A 24526-nucleotide genomic window follows, 5' to 3' on the forward strand; every position below is an offset into this window, starting at 1 on the left:
CAATGTCAGACCTGCAGTTCCCAAGACGCACATACTGAGGTCTGTCTGTAAGATAGTCCACGATCCATACCACCAGGTGTGAGTCTACTCCCATCTCAGTCAGCTTATCCCTAAGGAGCAGAGTTTGGATGGTGTTGAAGGCGCTAGAGAAGTCCACAAACATAATTCTTACAGCACCACTGCCTCTGTCCAGGTGGGAGAGGAATCGGTGTAGCATACAGATGATGGCATCCTCCGATCCCACCTTCTTCTGGTATGCGAACTGCAGAGGGTCGAGGGCGTGGCGGACCTGTGGCCTCAGGTGGTGAAGCAGCAGCCGCTCCATGGTCTTCATCAGATGTGACGTCAGAGCAACAGGCCGGAAGTCATTCAGCTCACTAGGACGTGATACCTTTGGGACTGGGGTGATGGAAGTTGTTTTCCAAAGCCTTGGGACTCTCCCCTGTTCCAGGCTCAGGTTGAAGATGCCCTGTAGAGGACTTCCCAGTTCCAACGCACAGGCGTTCAGCAATCGTGGCTATATGATATAAATGATATAAATCTGCCATTTTTGACCATCAGTCTACACTTATAATAACAAAATGAAACATGTTTTAAGAAAGGTTTGCTAATTTATTAAAAACCAAAAACAGAAATAACTTATTTATATAAGTATTCAGACTCAAGCATGATGCTGCCTCCATCAGGCTTCATAATGTGGGGATGATGTGTTTCTGATAATGTGTAGTGTTTGGCTTATGCCTAACATGGTATTTAGTCTCACTATTGTTCTCTTCAGATCCCAGAATCTTCTTCCAGGTGACTTCAGAGTCTCCTGTGTACCATTTGGCAAGAGGTAAGTTGCATGTGTGTGTGTTTTTAAACAGTGGCTTTCTCTTTGCCACTCTCCCATAAAGTTCCAACTGGTAAAGCACCAGGGGAAAAGCTGTCATCTGCGCAGTTTCTCCAGTCCCGGCCAGCATATCTTGTAACTCATTCAGAGTTCCCATAGGTCTCTTGGTGGCCTTCCTCGCTAGTCTTCTCCTTCAGGATCACTCAGTTTTTGCGGATGGCCTGCTTTAGCAGATTTACAGCTGTGCCATGCTCTTTCTCTGTCTTAATCATTGGTTTCACTGGACTCCAAGGGATATTTACTAACTTGAACATTTTCTTCTCTCCATTCCCTGACTTATGCTTCTCCTTCCGCTTTTGAATGAGTTTTTTGGAATGTTCCTTTGTCTTCAACGTGTAGATTAGACCACCATGCTGACTCAGCACATGTTGCACCTACAAGATAAGGAGCATTCATATTGCAAACCCCTGACAGGTGATCTCCAACTGAACTAATTATGTGGCTTCACCAGTGTGTCATATTAAATGAGATAAATAATCATGCATCCAATAATTTTTATGTTTATAATTAATTTAGACCACTTTGCAGAGATCTGTTTACACTTTGACAGCAAGCATATAGCCATAGTTATGCAAGAATGACTGTTATTGCCCTGGAGAGGCCAAATCAGAGTCCTGATCTCAATCCAATTGGAAATTGGTGGCAGAATTTGAAAAAGGCTCACAATCTACACACAACCTGACAGAGCTTGAGTAGCTTTACAAGGAAGAATGGCGGGGATGAGGAACACTGATCGAGCAAGAAAGAACTGTGTACACAGACTCAAGGCTGTCATGGCTGCCTGAGGTACATCAACTAAATAGTGACTTGGGGGAGTACTTATGCAAGCAGAGAGAAAAGCAAAAATAATGTGTCTACTTCAGTCAATTTGCCTTTTTTCTTCTGTTCTGATTTGCAGTAAAGAGGTGGCTCAGAATTATGAGCAAATCTATATAGTGACTAGATCATTAATATTCAAAAAAGACATTTTATGCCACATTCGACTACTGACAGGCAGTGACAAGAAGAGGCTAAAAGTATATGTTTCCATGCAGAGTTTTAAGTTGATATATAAAGAAACCCGATGTGGCACTTTGCTTACGTACAAATTCTTCTGCACATAATGCCATTTTTGCAAAATTTTTAGTATGAACTCTAAGCAACATTTTATATACAGTGGTACCTTGGAATACGTCCGTTTTGGAATAAGTCCAACTTGGTATACGTCCTGTTTGGACGTGAACAATTTTACTTGGTATATGACCTTTGTTTGGAATACGACTCGCGTGCTAGAACACCGTGCGCTACCCTTGTTTACTTCTCTCGAGACAATGCCACGTCTGCGCACGAGCGTCAGTACGCCAGTTGCTAGCATCCAGTGAACAACCCGCGCTATAACTCTGTGAATTTTCACGTGATTTTGTGTTTTTTCGCGTAAACTTGAATTGATTGTTTAAAAGTATGAAGGTGGCATGCGTATCCGGGATTTGGCTGCTGTATACCGTATGCTGAGAATGACGGTATCTACGATTGTGAAAAACAAAGACGTTATTAAAAAGTAAAGTGCCGTTAAATTTTCATTTATTTCATCTAATTGCTTTTGTATTTATGTATTTTAGTATTAAGTAGTGTTTAAATTATTTTATACAACCCCATCAATGTATAATATGCCAATAACAATAGGATTTTTTTTCATGGGAATGGATTAATCATTTTCCCTTTATTTCTTAAGGAAAAAATTTGTTTGGTATACGTCCTGTTTGGTATAATTTAAAGGATTTGGAACGGATTAAGGACGTATACTGAGGTACCACTGTATATAGGACACATATCTCTGCCGCCCTGAATCAGATTAAGTGGATTTAAAAATGGTTGCGTCAATCAATAGACAGGGGTGACATACTGTAGCTACTCAAGCTTTAGAAGTTATTTATTAATTTATTTATTTATTTGAGCCCAATCTGTAATGTCACTTATGTGTCTGCTCCATTGGTGGGACCTAAATCAGGAAGACAAGAGTTGCTGATCAAGGATGAGACACAACAGTTACAGCAGCAGAGTCAGAAGAAAATCAAGTAGAAGTGAAATCAACAGAGTCAGGTATACACGCCTGTTATGCCGCACTCAAAGATCTCCCCCACTCATAACTGCACATCCAGCCTACTGGCATCTTTGCTAAGCTGAATTAGATACATCTATTGTGTGGTGTCTCCATGGCAGAAACACGAGTGCAGCAAGTGGAGTTTGAACTATGGGGGGGGTAGCGATCAAACTGGACCCCTGCTGACTAGAGCTTTCCTTTATAGCATATCAAGGACAGAGTGTTCATTAACAGGACTATGAGTCCTCTATTCTATTGATTTGCTAATAATATTTTAGGCAAAATAAGAAGAAATAGAAACAAAATGTGACAGAGACACTATGGTAAAGCTTAATCAGTAAATGAGGTGGAAAATATGTTTCAACAGATGGAGAGGGCTTCTCTCTTCTAAGCTGATGTATACAGAACAAAAGCTCATCGACTGAGAATTTAATAAAGAAATCCAGGAAGAGTCAATGTGACTTCCAAACAAGAAAACAACACACATGCACACACACACACACACAAGGCCTCTTTTTTGCTTTCTTTATAATATTTCCTGGCTAAATCTTTACACACTTGAAATGTTACAATGTCCCTCATCAGCCATGTGTTCACATCTGGAAGCCATCGCTCGCTCGATTTCATTGCCAGTGGAGGCAGCTGTGGCTTTTGCAATCTTTTTCCCCTTACAAGTCTGAATTATTCAGGATGTCACAAATTCATCCTTTCCAAATGGGAGTGCGCTTCCCAGCCTGGACACCTAATTCCAAGTTCAGAGGCAGGGTTGGCCTTTTAGCTGTTATAGACTACATTTTTTTGTCCCTTAGCTTAATTAGAAGAGCAAACTGGCAAGGAAGGGAAGATGGGGCCCGTACACTTTGTAATAATATCACGTGTAAGGTATTTGATATGTTTAAAAATATTAAATGAAAAAGTAAATGTTTCTGTGCTCCAAAAAATTTTAAATAATACTCAAATTATACTCGGAATAACTGCATTCATATTTAATGGATTTTTCAATTAACATAATAATTACAGCATGTTTGTAAGTGCTTTTAAAAATAGCTGCATTTAAGGTAAGTAATGATTAGAACAGAATTGGAAAGTTGCATAAATTTATTATGAAGAATTAATCAATAAAAAATGGATAATAGTTCAAGTATGTGATTACAAATGTGCTGTTAGTAAATAACTTAAGTAACGAAGCAGCCTTTTGTTTTGCTAAAATATTTTGCTTATTTTTGTGCTTTAACACAACATACTAATATACTGTATTTGAATAATATCTTTCCACTTATTTTCACCAAACAACAAATCTTTTAATTCGAAAGATTAGACAATCTACAAGTCCCCGTCTTAAACTTTAAATCCTTACGATATCTACATACTTCTGACATGTCACCTATGTCCATATATTCGGTCTCTTTTTGCTGTTCTGTTATTTCACTGAGCAATAATTTCTGTTTGTTTGTGTTAATGCAATCTTTAGTTTCTTTTATTTTGATACTTTCGAATTGTACTACTTTCATATTCTTTAACTTGCTATCATGTGTATCACGCTAAAGTTTTTTTGAGCCTTTTGAATTCCACTGCTTTCACAATCTCTAACCTGCTCTGCATGGGTATTGCGCTAACATTTTTTTGAACGTCTTTATGAATTCTTTTATTTCTGACCCCGATTGGACCTATGAGGTTTTCAATTACACTTGGTCTGGTCTGGTTATTACTTTCCTTATTTTCAGAATTAGCACTTTTTTGCCTTTTTTGCTTTTGGGTCTCTTGTGGTGTTATGGGTCCACAGCTCGTTGAGTAAAGGCCATATTTAAATAAATAATCACCGAGACGGCTTCGTGAGGGGGGGTGTTGTTGTAGTGAGCCGCGGGGCAGTCGGCGATGTGGGCGTTTCTCACCGAGTGCACAGGTGAGGAACTGCCCACATCCGTGATTGCTCCCGTGGCTAATGCTACAGCTGTGAGGGCCCCGTGTCATTTTAAAAAGAAGCGCGAGTCGGTTTTGGGGAGAGGAAAAAAGAACGAGATGAGGAAAGAAAGAAAGGAAAAAAAAAGGGAACGAAGTAAGGAAAAGACGGAGGTTGTAGGGAGCGAGTGAGGAAGCAGGCGGTGCAGGAGAGAGACAGACACGTGGAGCGTGTGGTGAGCACGCGATCGAGCGCTCGTGGGCAGCTGCGAGGAAGCTGGGTGTTAGGCCGACACCCAGGTGTTTGAGTGGATGTTGCTCCCGCTGAGTGACCAGGTGAAAGCGACGAGCCGCAGAAGGCCGCGGAAAGGCAGCGGAAGTCGAGAGGCATGGTGGTGGAGTCCCCAATGTGTGCGTCCTGGCCATTTGTGGAAACTAAGTCTCGGGGACTGGGATGAGTGCCAGACCGAAGCCAGGGATCGGGAGGTCTCCAGTCTCGTGTGTGTGTGTGTGTATAGAAGAGGGCAGCTGCAGAGAACGTCTTGCCTGCTGCTAAGCCCAAACGGGATAAGCAGGTGAGATGCTAACAGAAAAGAGGCACCGGACTTGTTGTTGTTTTAAAGAAACTGCTTCCTGAACGAACATTTTATCTCTGGTTTTTAAGGATTGTGTTTTTCTATTGGTTTTAACCTCCACCTTTTATTGGATTATTTATTTATTGAATTTTGAAACTACTGCACTATTTATGAACACTGTTTTGTTTTGATGGACAGTTTTAAATAAAAGCACTATTCACTTTTTGCACCACCCCTTGCTCGAATTGTTTATTTGCCTCCATTGACTAGCTCACTCGGTTACGTTATCGACGGTGTTGGGTTCAAAGGCTTCCTGTATAGCAATGGGAGCGTGGAGCCAGAACCCACATCGTCACATCTCTTTTCGACATGCTGCTCATTCTTCTTCGCTTAGTCATTGATGTGCCATCGAGAACGTATAAAATTTTTAAGAGCTGCCAAAAGCATCCCAACAACTGAGAGGTTAGATGTCCGTGATCTTGGTTTTAAATTGGTTCTTCTCACGGGACGTCAAAGTAACTTTCCGAGAAGGTCATGTCTCGAACCCAAGATTTTTTTATAGAGAGATATAAATTGCAAAACAATGGAGTGCCTAAGTATCCACCTCCTTCAATCCAGTATTTAGTAGATGCACCTTTAACAGCCATGACAGCCTTGAGTCTGTGTGTACAGGTCGCAGTCAGATTTGCACATCTGGACACAGATGGTGAGCCTCTGCTCTGCTCTCAGACCTTACCTGGCAGTCAATACTGAAGGACGGCTGAAGACGTAAATTGTATTAATTGCTGTATTTAGTCATTTGCGTTGTAAAGTGTGTACTGTGGAAGGTGATACATGTAATATATGGTTGCGGTGATTTCTTTACCGAGGGCAAGTGCCAGCAAAGGTTTAGTGGATATACAATATAAGAATAAGCAGCCCTTCAATAACTTGACAGGTTAATAAATAAGTAAATTGTCGTATTAGTGATAACTTTTGGGTTAAAAGCTGAGCCTTCTGCTTAATGTGCTTCTCAAAAAGTGTCATCAACGTGATCAAACAGTTTTAATTACTGACAGCTTACGTCAATAAACTGATATACTTTAAAGGTATGAGGATATACAACAAGTGAAAATATTATGAAATCAAATAATCTTGGCAGTCTCATGAGTTCATCATCCTGGTGTCACACATCTTCCTAAATTTGTGAAGACTGCTTGTTCTGTCCATGTCTGGTTTTCATTTCTTATCTCAAAGACGCATTTATCAGATTAACTGGCAAATCTAAATTGGCCCTGTGCGGGTGGGCATAAGTGGGCCCTGTAATGGACTGGCACCTTGTTCATGGTTGGTTCTTGCCTGACACCTACTGCTGCTGGAATAGGCTCAAGTCCCACATGACCCTGAACTGGACTGAGCAGGTATGAAAATGTTATGTTATATAATAAAAAACAAGAAAGAGTGTTGAGTGTAACCACTTCATGCACAGGCTCATAGACTGGTAGTATGCTAGTAGAAAAATAAGGGCATGACTACCAGAAATGAGGTGTTTTCCTTTTGTGAGTCAGAATTCATGCTTATTTGTCTTTCATGCAGATTTGATCTATCTTTCTGATTGGTAATTATTTTTTTGTACTATTCTTTTTGTTGCCATTGTCCCTATTATAATATTTTGTGCACAGGCAAAGCCATGATGTTTATAGTAACAGTCGCCATTGACAATCATATGATTGTCAGGTCATTATGTTTGCTGTCACAACCAGTGATGAGTAAAACCCACTGAATTTGCTTTGCCTTGAGTTCAACGAAAACACAGAAATGCTCATGAATTTTCTGTGAACACTGCAAAGTGTAATGGGGATGGAAAAACTTTGAATCACTCTTTTAGTGGATTATAACAGTGTAGTGGTCTTTTACAGTAAGTGTTCCTGAGGGCTAGAGAAGCAACTATCCAAAGCTTGAGTCGAGCTGTGAGACAGCAGTGCTAACCACTGTGCCACCATGCTACCCTGAGAGAAAATTATACCCCAAGTCATTGATCACTCTCTGCATCTCTGAAGCTCCTATCGCTATGACTAACTAACACCCACAAAGCCTGGGATGCAAAGGATTAACATTATATAATGGGGGGAGTAATTTGGGGGATCTCCCTGTCACTGCCTGATTAGTGTTATTAGTTTGGGGGCCCTACGCAGTTCAGAAATGTGCAGGCCCCGGAAGGGGAGTGTGGGTCCAGGGAGGCAGTGCCCCCCTGGAGCTCAGGAAGGTGTTCTAATAAAACGTCCGCAAAAGGCCTTAGATGACGAGTAGGCCTACTGTACTGTATGCTTGTGTGTATGCAGAGTGGTAAAATATTGATTTTGTTCTGGATCTGGTAAAAGCCGGCAATATAGGAATATTTCATGATTTTATGGGGATCTCTCTGAATGAATCCGAAACGAATCTCTAAAATGAACGTTTGCTATAGTGCATTTGGCAAAGTTACGACGGTGTGACAATATTATTAGGGATTTAGGTGAAGATTGCAATTTGGATAATAAATTACCATTGTTAATAAGACTAAGAGATGAACATTCCAGACTGAGCGATCACTATTTATACATTCCAAGTCCCACGGCCACGACCCCGATTCCCTGCCTGCTGCCCCCTGCTCCTACCCTTCCCCTCATAATTCGACTCAGAAATTTAGGATGAGGAGGGTATTGTGACACACAAGGTGAGGAAATGGCATGACGGGGCCCCCAGGCCCACTGCCCGACAAAAAAAAATTGTAAGTCGGGGTCGGCCCGGGGGCCCCCCTTCACTGTTGGAGCCCTATGCGGATGCATAGTTTGCATATGCCTAAGAACGTCCCTGCTCATGCATATATATGGCATAAATTATATACGCATGCTGGAAGCAGATCAGACAACACCATAAAGTGTGAGGTGGGGTACGCTTACAATACATATGCGTGAAAGTTCTGCACTTGCAAATTGGGCAGGTAGCACTTTATCTCTCTAAGTACAATAATTCCTCAGGCCACTAGGGGGCAGCAATATTATTCATCTACAAATGTTTAGGTTCCTGCCAGGACTCCTGGGAACTGTAGTATTTGTAGGAATCACTGGGCTGGTATTGCTTCAAGGTCCAGCTTCAAACTTCCAGAGGTCCTGCTCTTTTGATGAGCCAAGCAAATTGCACACATCCGATGACGTTTAGTGGCCTTTGTGTTACATGCATTCCGATTGGTTATTCAGCAGACGGAGGTCTGTAGCTCGACTCTATCCAGAGCGTTACTTAGCTGATGAGCTAATCAAATTCCATTACGTGTGCATGTTTGTATACTAACTGACCCTTCCTTAACCTCCTTCTTTTTCTATGAAAAGAAGCACCTAATCATTTACATGATATCTGCTTTCTTAGCCAGACTGACAGTCAAGCCATCCATCAGTCGGAAAAGGAGATGCCTAAGTGTGTGTGACTATGGATCCTTCATTCTTTACTCAATGGTGCTTGTGCCCCCCTACCACCATCACCCCGGCATCCGGAAGGTTTCAATCTTGCAGCTGATATCGCTGTCTTATCCGTTGCATTGACCCCCAAGCAGTAAGCATTCTTTTTTCTTAATCCTTTCAATATGCTTGCGCCAGAATTACCAGCCAGTATTGACTCAGTTAATGATTTCCTTGGATTACTTAGAGATTAGCCAATATACTTCTTTTTATGTCAGCACATTTGCTTTAATTACACAAGTGCAGGTACTGCAAAATAAAACCACATAATAGTCCTTTAACTTCCTTATCGGATTTATGAAGTATATTAAAAACAAAAAAATGATGCAGAGAATGTGAATGTACAATATGAAAGGACACAAAAAATGTTTGATGTGAAAGATGGCCAGGGTCCCCAGAGATCATTTCAGCAGTAATGGACACTGGCTGACCAGTCCACTGCACGCGTTTGCACATTAATGAGGTACTTTAGAAATGCCCATTTGATTGGCAATACAGGAGCATATCAACTGGCTTTTTGGGCCTTGTATCCAGTGCTGTGGTGCTTCCATTTTCATCTTCCTCTTCTGATGAAGAAGTTGTTTCATTATTTTGTGTCCTGTGTAGTTGTATTGAGTGCCTACATGGGAATATAGTAGAACAGTTGAAAATAAATTAGGATATAGTGTAGAAAGACAAATTTATGTTGGGTAAAGTATTGTACCATCCCATACTGTTTTCTAAACAGGGTTGTGTGGGGCTGGAGCCTATCCCAGCAAGCCTAGGGCATAAGGCAGGAACAATCCTCTGCACAAGGCACCAGTCTATCGCAAGGAAACACACTCACACAGACACACACACCACTCACCATATATCCATTAGGGCCAATCAAGCATCGCCAATACAATACAATACAATTTATTTTTGTATAGCCCAAAATCACACAAGGAGTGGCACAATGGGCTTTAACAGACCCTCCCTTTTGACAGCCACTCAGCCTTAATTCTCTAAGAAGACAAGGAAGGAAAACTCCCCAAAATGCATTTTGCAGGGAAAAAATGGAAGAAACCTCAGGAAAGGCAGTTCAAAGAGAGACCCCTTTCCAGGTAAGTTGGGCATGCAGTGGGTGTCAGAAAAAAGGGCGTCAATACAATAGAATATACAGAACAGAACACAACCTGCTTCGGGATATTAAACCTGGTCTGCTTACTGGAAAGCTGCAATACTACTGCAGCATCACCCATAATGCACTGTAAAATAAAAAAAATTACAATCTGCAGCTGGTTAATGCTATTTCTAAAGAGAAAATTATAAAAGGCAGCACGATGGAGAGCATTTTAGAAAATTTGCATTGTGCAGCATTAGAAACCCCTTTACTTATGTCTATTCTTCTCTCATTTTTGGTGCATATTTACAAATCAAACTCACCATGGAAACAGAATGCTTTGGTTAGACTTAATCTCAGCAACAATTTCCAGCTATTTCTAAGGAATTCTAAATCTCTGCTTGGCCAACTTAAAAATATAACTTCCCCAGTGTGTCTATGATCTGCTTCTGGCTATCATCCCATTGGGTAATGTCTGGTACACTTATTATGGATGGCTTTTTGGGACAATCCTTTCTAAACACTCAACTCACTTGAACTGGCTCTGGAGGTGGAGATCTGCTCAGAGGTCCATGTCATGTCATGAAGAGTAAGGAATGTAATTCTGTGTAAGAACCTCACTTCAGATGCTGTCATCTCATTCTTTTGGTTGTAACATTCAAGCCCCAGACAGAAAAAGTGGACAAAGCTCTACACTTCATTCCTAGCATGGGGAGAAGTTCAGAAGCTACAGTAGGTCAACACTAAACTCTTCACACATTCCCCAGTCTCTAAAAGATTTATAGCTATGAGATTGTAGGGAAATTAATGAATGTCAAATACCTTCTTGCGGTCAGCTGACAAAACATGCCGCACGGTGAAAATCTAGAATTGAAAGAGGAGACATTTCATTATATTCTCTAATGGCTAAGCTCATTGCTCATTCATTTTGGAGATGCTGTTGAATGTTAGGGTAGAAGAAAAGATTATGTGATATTGCTAGGCCATGATGAAACAGAATGAAGCACGCTGAGTCACTGTTGTGTGATAGACAGAAAGCGAATGACTGTGGTCAGTGTGTGAGAGAGAGGTTAGGAGCACACGCTGATAGAGTGCATTGCCACACCCAACACATGACAAATCAACTCAGGATCCCAGATTAAGACCTGATGGGTGACACCTCAGCACCACACTAGTTCAGATAGAATGGAACCAGTGTGAGTTGTTTTTATGGTGGCTGGAGTGCTAATTCTGCCACCAACCCCCACATTTTTCCTTGCAGGTTGGAGGGCCTACAGATCATCACATTAACATCATACATCAATTGCTGGTTAAGGGCCTTGCTTAGGGGCCCAATGGAGTAGAATCACTTCTGGCATTTTGAACTGGTTACCTTCTGATTACCAGTGCAGATCCCTAACCGCAGTGTGTGAGTAAGTAAAAATAATGCACAACCTTTACTGTTTCTTAGCGGTAGAAATGTATTCAAGCCGCATTATGAGGCAATTCTGTTTGTAGGCTTTGATGCCAATAGAGAGTTGAGATTTGTGACTTTTGTGACTGTAGCAGTTTTATGACTTTACTAAATTCTGCTTCTTGTGCCGTCTCCTATAGTAGAGAGTTCTGCAGTAATCCACAGACCCCGACTCCCACTTCCACCTCATGGGCTTCATGCCAGACCCATTCCCAATTCTTTCTGTGGTCCATGTAAGCAAGTATTCATAAAGCCAAATGACACAATCTTAAATATAAATAAGCCTTCAGGGCTCTTATCTTAATTTCATGAGGCATGAGAGTTACTCAGTTGCAAGCTCATCATGGTATATGAGACTTAGATGAACCAGTAAGTCAATATATTTGCCTGAGGTCTGTGCTTGTGCTTGACAACTACTTTCCAATACAACTTCTGCTATATTGCTGCTGCTGCACTAATCTGTTGGTCACTTTCATGATACCCTCACTCATGAATAAGTGGCCAATAGGGTGCATCACCTGCCCCATTATTTTAAAAACTGCAACATAAGCTGTTGGCCGCATTCTAATTTTGTTCTAGTGCCAATGTAGATGTAAGTTGCAAAATATGGGGAAAATATGCCCATGCCTATGTGGGCCTCCATCTACATGTGGTGTGGTGTGAAATTTTGCATATAAGTTGATAAATATTTTGTACGTCTTTATTTGTAACTTATAACACTAATGTACTGTATATCATTGATAAGAACAGCAGTGGTTTGATGGTTAAGCACCAGTCCTTTGTAATTTTACGACAGGGTTGAGGGAAGTGCCAAAAACAAGCTTGGTAAATATTTCTTTGCAGGACCCTCTCAATCAGCCCCCACAGGAAAGCCAGACTGCCTAGCTGGCAAGCTTCGCCTTAACACATGGTTTTGGGGGCAGGTGTGAAGGTATTCAGTGCCCCATTAGTCTGAAGTGTGGCTGTTTGGAATTGTCTTGTATCAGAACCCTTTAAGTACCATGACACCCTATTGGCTGTAGGGTTTGGACAGAGAATCTATAAATTTGCTTGCTTTACCACACTCTCTCTCTCTCTTTTACCAACTGATGAAGGAGCATCTCACACACCATGAACTGAAAAGGACAACACAATCAAGAGCACAGCTCGGCAGCCATATTGAGACAGGCATGTGGCCTGTTGTGAAGAAAGATGACCAAAAATAAGGACTTAACTAGAGACATTTAAAGTAACTAACAAGTCTGTGAAAGTACACATCAGCATTTATCAGGTTGTATGGTTGCCAATATTCAAATGTACTTTGCTTATTGTTATTATTTATGAATATTATCAATAATACATTATTTAAGGTGTAACTTAACTCCTGCTTGTGTTTTACTACACCTAATTGCCTGAGGTTATAAATGTAGAAGGGAAGGTGGGGAGAAAATGTATATGGTACAATACCTTATAAACAGTGGTAAGTCTGTGAGATATGAGGCATTCTGAATTAGGCTACATATTAATAATACAAAAGGGAAAAGTAGAGTAATATATTACTCTACCAATACAAAACAACATGAAATTAGAATAGCTGGAAAAATTTACAATAATAGCAAAATATGCCATATGTTTTGTTCTATGAACAAAGCAACTGCATGTATTAATGCTTTTCTGACAAAGTCAGTAATAGGTGTTCACTGGCGCTGATCAGAGATTAATGAGACAAAAAAAAACACTACAACAGTACAATAATCATTTGCCATCGTCAGTCAACAATCAACATGCTTGTGTTTTCTTAAGTTTGGTGTCTGACAACGATCACGTTTAACAGTTTGTAGCGTTGACATTGACTGTTTTGGTGTTTTATCATTAACATCCTTGCTACAGCTGTTATTGGGAATGTCAGTGTCATAAGCAATGCCAGCTAATTCCTGCTTTTTATATTTTGCGACAAAAGCATCATGTCAAGATTGTCGGGCCTGTTTGCGCTTTTTTTTTTTGGCCAAAAACATGTCATAAGCACCAAATGTTGCTGTGCGATCACTCTTCGTGGACTGCAAAAAGTGCAAGGCATCTGGATTTTTTTATAATCTTTTCTGCATTGGCAGGCCACAACTGCAATGTTTTGTCCAACTGAGAGTCCATTACTTGTACTCTATTTGTGAAAGCTGGCAACACACAACAAGCTTTTGGTATTGCTCTTAGCTTGGCATTGTCTTCAAGAAGTTTTATCATTTCTTTACGCGCTTTTCGTTGTGTTGTCATCGGGATGTTTGCTTTTTCATAGAATGTCTTAACCTGCAGCAACACTAGCTTAACTGCTTCCCATTTGGTGCGATTTTCATGGGTGCCATCTTGACAGCATGTTGGAAGACGTGAACCAGTTATTTCTGAATCAGCCTGTGCAATTCCACCACTTAGTCCGTATAGTGCAGCATTCTGCATAGTACTTGTGGTGTGCCCACAGCTTCTTAGCAATAATAGACTTTTGTCGCTTGATTCTACCACTGAACTCATTTTATCTATAAATTAAACACAATCTAAAAGTTTTTACTTCGTACTTAGTAGTAACCAGTGAATGTTTATGAAATAAATGTGTCGTGAAAAGTCCCGAAAATTATCATGAAATAACTATAAGCAAATGAAGCAAATGTCGCTAATAAGTATAATCTGTTTAATATAAAATGCAACGAATCATAACCAACTACCAATGACCTTTCAATAGAACAAGTACTGATAAAACTTACCAAACTGTATTAAAAGATGTGTGATACTAGAAAGTCAACACTGCCCGCAGCAAGGAATATTCATTCCTGTAAAAGAAACTTCACATAAATAAGTAAACCTGCAGAAATTAGCACTCAAGGAATTAGCAAGCGCGATTGAAATATGCAGACTGAAGGAGGTCTTCCTAAATGAAGTAATAATTAAAATATATTTTGCACTTTTTTAAACTAGGGACAGGTCAGATTTCAAAACTTGGGGCAAATGATGCACCCTAGTGGCCAAAGTATTTAAACCCCCTATTTCTGGTTATATATTCTCAGATAGGAACACACTCTAGTGAGAGAGGACCTTGGCCATGACATCAGACATGGAGGTACCAATTCTCACTCTGACCGTGAACGGCATCATTATATGTTGGAGATCACAATTAGATATGGACAAAAAGACAACATCAGCTGCAAATTTCAAACATGCAACCTTTAGCTGTCCAAACTGGATGTTCTCCAAGGTTTCTTTATGTTTTGATAGCCTTTCCATAAAAGTCAGAAACATAGAGCTGCAAAGATCCAATCACAGACCACTTTAAACAGATAAAACCAAACATGAAGTACTGTCTAACAAAACAGCTCTCACTGCAAAAACAAAGAAACCTAATGGCGCAGTTTCAACACCTCATACTCTTGCACCAGATTTTGAGACACAGAGGCTAAGGAGATCTTTACATGAAATGTTCAAACATAGTTGATGTTATCTAGATAAGATCATGGACAACACTGCAAGCTCTTTGTCTGTGATGTCTGTGCATTGATTTAAGATTCAATGGATGACAGCCAGGTAACTGCAGATCTTTCAATGCATATGCTGATCTTAAGTTTCAAACAGGAACTTTCTGACAAGAGCTTTGAAGATGATGGTATTAAGAGCAGGTTACAGTGCCTAAGCAATTTAATACACCGTTATCTGTGGAGTAATTCTTTTATTTTTTCACCTCCAAACACCTTTCTTATTCCACTGTCTTACTGTCTTTTATGCTTTTGTCCTAGAACAACTTTTTGGGCCATGCTCAGTTGATCAACTTAACCCCAAATAAGGAAACTTTATCAAGGGAGAGGTTAAAAAAAACCCATGCAGTGAAAAAGTCATTAGTGGACAAGTACATATGGTGCATTCCAGAAGTCCTCATCTCTAATGTCTGCTTTTTAGACTGAAGCATTCTGGTGGCTCTGTTATGATGTGAGATGAATTGTATTGGAATGGTTTTGGTAATCCCATTCCCTTAGAGATTTAAGGAAATAATAAGGAAAATACAATGCAATCGTGAGGAATCATGTTCATCCAATGAACTTTTCTAGCTGGATGATAGTAGAATCTTCAAGGGTTATACACCATATGTCTCAAAATTGGGAACTTATGGAAGATTCTGGAGTACTGACAAAGACAACATTTTTCACACCAAAATGAAATTTGTTTTGCTGAAAGAGTTCTTGCATCTTATCAATTGAGTTCCTATTGCTTGTAGAACCTACATCAAGGGGTGCTAAAGCTGTTCTGATGACTTATGGTGGCTGAACATCCTTATAAGATGGTTTATGTTGTTTTTGAATTGCTCTTACTTGGTCATCATGCATAAGACTGCTTACAATTTATAACTCGATTACGGATAGAACACTTCCAACATCGCTCTAATGATCATGGAGGCGAACGACCTCCTCCCCGGCTAAGTTCACGGTATTATCTGGATTTCTTTATTTGAATGCATTTTAATTACAGGTCAATAGAGAGCAGCAAAACTGTGCAAGCACCACCCCCTCATCTAAGACTTAGTCACACGGTCTGATTTTAAGTTTATACATTTCATTTGAAGTATATTTACCTATTCCAGGGTTTTTTATTCAGCTGACGTGGAGTTCCTTTGGGAAGCTGTGAAACATTAACATATATCACAGCTAACCATGCATAATAAAAAGATGTTTCTGTAAATTATTATTATTATTCTGCTTTATGGGTGTGCAGATTTCACACTGCTAGGCATCAATAATGATCAAAGGCTATTGTCTTGAATTGTTGTACATAAATCTTTCATCCATCATGAAGAGTGTTTATATCAGGAAACAGGGTGGGAGTGAAAAGCCTCGAATACCAGATTATTACTCTCTTGTTCTCTAAGATGTTGTATCTTTGTAAATGTGTAAAAAGTACTGTAAGTCTGACTCATATTGTAATTCATGTCAACTAATAAACGTAGTTATATTAATAATAATAATAATAGATATGAAAGGATGGATGTAAAGCTGATAGATAGATAGATAGATAGATAGATAGATAGATAGATAGATAGATAGATAGACAGATAGGAAAGGCACTATACACGATAGATAGATAGATAGATAGATAGATAGATAGATAGATAGATAGATAGATAGATAGATAGATAGATAGATAGATAGATAGATAGATAGATAGATGTATTGTATGGGAAATCCATGTATGGCTAGTAAAGATATTTTATATGTGGAAAAGTGTGCCTTGTCTCATGCTGAATTATTTAAGTTTATACTATATATATATACTACCTTTCTTAAATAACGATCCATTCTGTCACTTACAGAAAAAAATATTTGTGAAAAAAACACTAAGCTAGTAGTGGGATTGCAGACTATTTCAAAATTGGGTGCTTTATAGTGGTCACTTATTCCAACAGCTTTAAGCATTTTGAATTCTGTTACTTGTGTGGATACTGCTAAATGCTGAATTCTGCATTACTTTTGTGTGTACTGCTAAAGGTACTTATTAACTTTTGTACTAATCTTGAGTATTTGTATTTATGATAAGAGTAGTCATCTGATGTTGTTTTTGCTAGTTTTCTATTATCGTTGTAATATTATTATGCTTATGCTGCAAACAAATGTATTTCTTTGATAAAAAAGTGTATGTGAACATATATAGATAGATGTTTCTAAACTCTTTTGGAACTCCCCCCAATGGAACAACATGCCGAATAGCAATCGCCACAAAAGCAATTCCAAGCCGACCACAATCACACTATAAACGTCATTGATGGGTGATGCAAGGAACATTATAAATGCACGGAACAGGATTACTTGGCCACTAACCTGGCCACGACCCCGCCTGGCTGCTGTGTCTGTGTATTGGAGAGCCTTAGATCCTAGCCTTAGGAGGCTATTCCTGTTTCAAGCTGAATAAAGCTGGTTTTGCTAAAGTACTGAGACTCAGCTTTGTGTTTTGGGGTGCAAGACAGGGACTCACACATCACTATATATATATCACTATATATATATATATATATATATATATATATATATATATATATATATATATATATATATATATATATACAGTACAGGCCAAACGTTTGGACACACCTCCTCATTCAATGTGTTTTCTTTATTTTCATGACCATTTACATTGGTAGATTCTCACTGAAGGCATCAAAACTATGAATGAACACATGTGGAGTTATGTAGTTAACAAAAAAAAGTGAAATAACTGAAAACATGTTTTATATTCTAGTTTCTTCAAAATAGCCACCCTTTGCTCTGATTACTGCTTTGCACACTCTTGGCATTCTCTCGATGAGCTTCAACAGGTAGTCACCTGAAATGGTTTTATTCACCTTTTTTTGTTAAGTACATAACTCCACATGTGTTCATTCATAGTTTTGATGCCTTCAGTGAGAATCTACCAATGTAAATGGTCATGAAGATAAAGAAAACACATTGAATGAGGAGGTGTGTCCAAACTTTTGGCCTGTACTGTATATATATATATATATATTAGAGGGTTTCTGCCGCTCACGTTGTGAAGGGGGTGGCTGAACACACGCTTTGGAGATGCAGACAGATCACCTGCTTGCTTACTGCTCCTCCTGCCATGCTGCGTGTTCTGCTTCTCACGCTGCGTGTCAGTCATTTCAAAACCTGTGCAGCAGCTGTCCTCGCTTCGCTCGCTCACCCCCCCCAACACTTGCCACTTCACGTCTCTGCCGCTCACATTGTGAAGGGGGGGCCTGAACATACGCTAAGGAGATGCGGATGGATCAGGTGCTGTCTTTCTGCTCCTGCTGCCAAGCTGTGTGTTCTGCTTTTAGTGCTGCGCGTTGATCATTTAAAAGCCTATACATCAGCTGTCCTTGGATCTCACTGCTTTGTCTTGTGGGATGTTAAAGTGTCTCTTGCGGAACATCTGGGCTGATTATTACTTTCCTTATTTTCTGAATTTGCACAGATTGTTATTCTTTTCTTGTGCATCCTTTTTTGCCATCTTTTCACTCCAACGCTTTCGTGTCTCTTTTTGACGCACTGCACTTTCTTCTTCGTTTAGTCGTTCACGTGCCATCTAGAACGTATAAAAAATTTTCAAGAATTGGGAGCACATTAAATGTGTCTGCTAAAAGCATTCCAACAACTGCGAGGTTAGATGTCTGTGAACTTGTTTTAAATTGTTTGTAAGTATGGTGTGCCATGCAAAAGTTACCGTCTCATGGGTCTTGCTTCCTAATGTTGTAATGTCTAGTCTCACGTGACGTCAAAGTGTCTCTCCAAGATGATCACATCTCGACCCAAGATTTTTTTTATATAATATATTATAATATAATAATATATTTTTTATACAGTATAATATACATATATATACAGGGTGAGTCAAAATTATGTCAACACTAATTGATTATTTTTTTCTTGATCACACCTTTCCGGGTCGATGAATAGGTCATGGTGGACCATTACCATGGCCTCCACACTCCCCTGATTTGACACCCTGTGATTTCTGGTTATGGGGTATGGAGAAGGAGCGCATGTATAGCAGAAACGTTTGTGATATCAATGACCTAAAGGACAGAATACAGACTGTGGTATCATCTATTCCCCACAAAATGTGTGTCCAGACTTTAAATGGTATTATTGCTCATTGGTTTTTGTGTATTGAACATGATGGCGAACAGGTTGAGACATTCCTGTAAATCATCTTGCACATATGAAGTATATTGTTTCCGCCATTCAAATGTTAACATAATTTTCACTCACCCTATATATATATATATATATATATATATATATATATATATATATATATATATATATATATATATATATATATATATATATATATATATATATATATATATATATATATATATATATATATATATATATACATATATATTTGTTTATATATATATATATATATGTATCTCTCTATTATAATAAAAAAATCTTGGGATGAGACGAGACTAATCCTCCAGCGAGACATGACTTTTTGAAGAGACTTTTTGGAATGAAGACCCGTGAGACAGAGATGAGACTCTTTCAAGTCACGTCATACTTACAACTTATAACCTTTGGAAGCAAGTCCCGGTCATCTAACCTTTCAGTCGTGTGAATGCTTTTGTCAGAACACACTTCCTGTGCTCTCAGCTCTTATAAATTTTATCAGGACAATAATTTTATACATTGTAGATGACACATCAATGACTAAGAGATGAAGACAGAGCAGCGCGACGAAACCAAAAAGTGTTGGAGGGATAAGAATACAAAAAAGAACAATATTAATCTATGTGCAAATTCAGAAAATAAAGAAAATAATAATCAGCCCGGACCAAGTGGAATTGAAAACATTACAGGTCCAATTGGGGTCAGAAATAAAAGACAAAGAGTAAAAGACAAAGTACTGTAGAGCTTCATAAAGACGTTCAAAAACATTGCAGTACAGTTTCCCATGAGAATAGCTTTTGCTATGACAACTAACAAAGCGCAGGGGAGAAACATTAGAAAAAGTTGGTTTATTTATTGGAGAGAAAGAAATGATATTCACTCACAGGCTGTTATACATTGCGTTGTTACGATGTAAGTCCAAACACGGAATCAAAATTCAGTGCGATCTTGAAGAAAAGTTAATTCCAAATACAGTGCAACCTCGGTTTGCAAGCATAATTTGTTCCAGAAACGTTCAAAGCACTCGTATATCAAAGCAAATTTCCCCATAAGAAATATTGGAAGCCGAGATGATTCATTCCACAAGCCAAAACTATTCATATAAAAATGATTAATACAAAACATAAAGTAAAAATACATAAAACAAATTAACCTGCACTTTATCTTTGAAAAGAATCACGGCTGGTGTGAGTGAGTTTCTAAACTCTTTTGGGATTCCACCCAATGGGACAACAGGTGGAAGAGCATCCCGAAGCACCCGCAGGCTCCAAGCGCTGTAGCAGTTCGCTGTAAAAGCGAATCCGAAAAGATTGTGGACATGCTATAAGCGCCTGCCGTTGATGGGTAATACAGGAACATTATAAATGCGTAGGGCACAGTATTACTTGGCCCCAACCTTGCCTGACACGTGGACGAGTGTCCCGAAGCAACTGCAGGCTCCTAGCGCTGTAGCAGTTCGCGGTCAAGCTATAAGCACCTGCTGTCGATGGGCGATGCAAGGAACATTATAAATCCAAGAGCACAGTATTACTTAGCCACTAACCTGGACACAACCCTGCCTGATTGCTGTTTCTCTGTATAGGAGAGTGGCAGATCCCGCTACAATAAATAACCGTGCTGTTCCTGTTTCAAGCTGAATAAAGCTGGTGTTGCTAAAGTGCTGAGACTCAGCTTCTTGTTTTGGGGTGCAAGACGAGTTACTCGCAATACAAGGTTTCACTGTATTGTTTTTACTGAAATTTTACAGTAAAAGTAAAAATAATGCAAATGTAACAATGCCCATGAAAATAACAATCTCTTTAAATTGTATATTCGGTTAACCATACCTGGGGTTTGACGAGCAAAGCCCCCTGGTATATATATATATATATATATATATATATATATATATATATATATATATATATATATATATATATATATATATATATATATATATATATATACACACACACACACAATACTGTATGTTTAAATTATTTGTTTTAATACCATGATGACCCAAAGTGAGAATAAGGTATGAAGAAACAGCAGTCATGTTGATCTTACATTGCTTTTCTTTATTTATTGAACACTGCAGTATAAACCCTCTGACTTTCAGCAGGCTTAACCTACAATAAATGCACATTTCTCAAAGCTCGCACAAAGTGAAGTGTTATTTACGTTCATAGCATTTCCCCTTCCCAGAGTAGTAACACTGAAATGAGTTTACAGAAAAATAATTAGAAATGTAATTAAAAATCACTAGCCTACTTTGTTTTATTTTTTTTTTTCTTTAATGTTGAAATTCCAAATTATCAATACAAGCAAGACAGTGACATTATTTTTGGTCACTTTGTAAGCTGAACATAGAATAGGTTCTACTTATTAAAGGCTCCGAAGGCATCACCTATTCAGCAGAAGTCCCAGCTCTTCACAAGTGTCATTACTTTGCACAGCATGTGCTTCTATTACGGGTTTCATTTTCCAACAGCAATGCATAGCCGAAGAGATCCGCTCACAAATTTAAAGGTGCACATTTTCAGAATGGTTCACAGAGCACTGTCCATTCCTCTCCTTTTAAGTGGAACTGCTTCTTATTTTTTCATTCACAGGCACCTTGACGGCTTCCCAGGTTTCTCTTTCATTCATCTCATTGACAGGTGATGTGGTTGTCTCACCTCTCATTACTGAATCCAGCTCTTCAGAAGCCCTCCTTTCACTTGCATTGCATGGTTCCTTCCCACATTGTTAACTGAATCGGTCACCGTGCTAATAAAACTGAAACCAAATACAAATGTCCCATGAAGCACAATTGAGAATTAACAAGCTAAATGTTTCATTTTTTCTTTTTTCTTTTTTACTTTGCTTGAGTGGTTCCTGAAGTTGAATCAGACTCTTGTTCTTTTTTGATGAACTCGTACTTTTTACTAGCAGTGCTCTTTCGCCATTCTTGCTGTCTTTATGCATTGACACACTCAAATTCATCCTCCTGTATTGCTTTTTTCATGAAGTCACAGTCTTAAAGGTATTCTGAAAAACAAAACTTTTTGTTTTGGATTTTTCAGAAATTAGCACATCTTACTGAAAACAATTTTCATTTGTCATGAGGGGTTATTTAATGTGGGTTGATGGGCACAAATGGCAATATAAAACACAAAAAAGTGTTCACAAGGTGAAGGTGAAGGGGTTTGAGTGCATTTGGAAAGTGTTCACATTTTTCCGCATTTTATTTTGTTGAAGCCTTGTGCTAAAATTATTAAAATAAATTTTTTCGCTAATCAAATGACACTCATCCATCCATCCATTATCCAACCCGCTATATCCTAACTACAGGGTCACGGGGGTCTGCTGGAGCCAATCCCAGCCAACACAGGGCGCAAGGCACGAAACAAACCCGGGGCAGGGTGCCAGCCCACCGCAGAAGTGACACTCAATACCCCACAATAACGAAAAAAAAAACCATTTGGAGTGGTCTCCCCTCGACTTTCTCGTATACTCAGATATGGAGATGGATATTTGAGGAGTAAACCGCAAGACCATGATTATATTTTTATATAATGTACATTAAAGAACCATCAACAACAAATCAAATCAAATGAATAATATACTGAACAATTATTATAAAAGTAAAGCTGAATCAATCAATAAAAGGTAAAGTAGCCCAAATGTTCATAGAAATCTACATTTTGTACCTAATACTTGTATGTAAAATTTGGTGAAAGCGTACTCAAGTTATTATTTTTACATACACACACACAAAGATAGACACACAGACATAATGCCAACATTTGTTCAGACTCAGGGAGGTCTTAAATGTCGAGATTCATCAAAATCTCAAAATGGAATTTTTGGAGGATTCCAATACTTTCCCTACACTTTGTATACGAGAAAGTCAGGGAGGTGTAAAACGTCGAGATTCATTAAAATCCGACATCGAATTTTTGGATGATTGCAGTACTTTCCCTATACTTCGTATATGAAAAAGTAAATAATCAGGATTTTTAAATCATTAAAAGTAAAAAAAAACTGAAGTATCCCATTGACACAAGTAGTCAGACCCTTTACTCAGTATTTCCTTGAAGCTCCTTTGGCAGCGATCCCACCATGGATTCTTCTTGGGTTTCACGCAACAAGCTTTGCACTCCTGGATTTGGGGATTTTTCTGCCATTGGGTTGGATGGAGACTATTGGTGGTCAGCTATTTTCAGATGTTCAATTGTTTTCAAGTGTGGGCTCTGGCTGGAGCACTCAAGGCCGCTTACAGACTTGTCACTAAACCACTTCAGTGTTGTGTTTGCATTTTGCATAGGGTCATTACTTGGTTGGAATGTGAATGTTTAGCCCAGTCCGAGGTCCAAAGCAATTTGGAGAACGTTTTATTTAAGGATATCTTTGTACTTTGCCCCGTTAAGCTTTCCCTCAACCCTGACTAGTATTCTCATCCCTGTTTCTGTAGAACAGTGTCACAGCATCATTCGGCCACCACCACCCTGCATCACTGTTGGAACGCTATTGCAACGGGTGACTAGATTGCCTTGTTTTCTCCAGACATGCTGCTAAACCTGGTTTTATCAGATGAGAGAATCTTGTTTCTCACAGTCTTGGAGTCCTTTAGGTTACTTTTTGCAAACTCCAGGTAGACTTTCATGTGTCTTTTACTGAAGTCCAGATTGGTATAGTGTTGCAGTGGTGGATGTTCTTCTGGCAGTTTCTCCCATTTCCACAAAGGTTCTTTGGAGTTCAGCCAAAGTGACCATCAGGTTCTTGGCCACCATTCTTACCTTGGCCATTCTTCCCAGATTACTCTGTTCTAAGGCTACCTGTGGTTGTTCCAAACTTCTTCCATTTAAGAATTATGGAGCCCACTGTTCTCTTGGGAACTTTCAGTACTGCCTTCTGCAGATCTGTGCTAAATAGGAGGAAGGGCTGATATCTTAGAATTATCAGGATCATTACAGACAAACCTGGTAATGCATGGCTGTTGAAGTTTAATTTAAGTAAATGTGAGTTTTTACATCTAGAAATTAAAAATCAGTTATGATAAGGGGGTGAGTGAAACTAGAAATATCACCAGCTGAGAAGGACGTAGGGATCATGGTGAAGTCGTCACTGTCCATGTTTAGGTATTCAGTGTACAGAAGTGATAAGAAGACATTTAGGATGTTAAATGACATAGCGCACTGTGTTGAGTACAAATCAAGAGAGCTTCTTTTTAAACTATTGTGACCACTTGGGGGCAATGCAGCACCTCAAACCCCAGACACAACTGTACAAACTTAAATTTTGGTGTTTAAATGAAAGATGTTATTACAAATAATTACTTTTACAAAGGCGTCTTTATCGTCCTGGCACAAGCACAATACAGAAAAGCAATTTCTCTCTTCTTTTCCTTTCTTTATTTGTCTCAGACAAGCTTTGTCCTTTTTCACC

The sequence above is a fragment of the Polypterus senegalus genome, chromosome 12, assembly GCF_016835505.1.
Source record: "Polypterus senegalus isolate Bchr_013 chromosome 12, ASM1683550v1, whole genome shotgun sequence".
In the NCBI taxonomy this organism is placed as follows: domain Eukaryota; kingdom Metazoa; phylum Chordata; class Cladistia; order Polypteriformes; family Polypteridae; genus Polypterus; species Polypterus senegalus.